Source organism: Corapipo altera, unplaced genomic scaffold (assembly GCF_003945725.1).
Source record: "Corapipo altera isolate COAL_440 unplaced genomic scaffold, ASM394572v1 67, whole genome shotgun sequence".
In the NCBI taxonomy this organism is placed as follows: Eukaryota; Metazoa; Chordata; class Aves; order Passeriformes; family Pipridae; genus Corapipo; species Corapipo altera.
The window spans coordinates 3,928,695-3,929,050 of NW_020884906.1; positions in this window are offsets into that span (position 1 = coordinate 3,928,695).

The following is a 356-nucleotide window of genomic DNA, read 5'->3' on the forward strand; positions in this document are numbered from 1 at the left end:
CACACAGCACAGGTCACCCAGCTGCACCACACTGAGAAGGGTTGGCTCTGGGTGCGTGTGCCAACTTCACCCTGTGCCTAAAAGAGCCTCTGTGATCCAAAATGTGGACATGTTTTGGGTTAAAAGGAAGCTGCAGTTCTGGTATCTGCATGAGATACCTCATGGCAAACAGCCTGGTCCTTGTAACTTTGCACCACCGTGGCTCCAACCCCAGACAAAAGCCATCCAGCACATTTAGTGTGCAACACAAAGAAGACAAAAATGCAAACATCAAAGTAAGACAAGGCCTGCTCCATGAGAAATGAGGAAACTTAACCAGTCGCCCGAGAAATAAAGAGGAAATAAAGGAAACATTC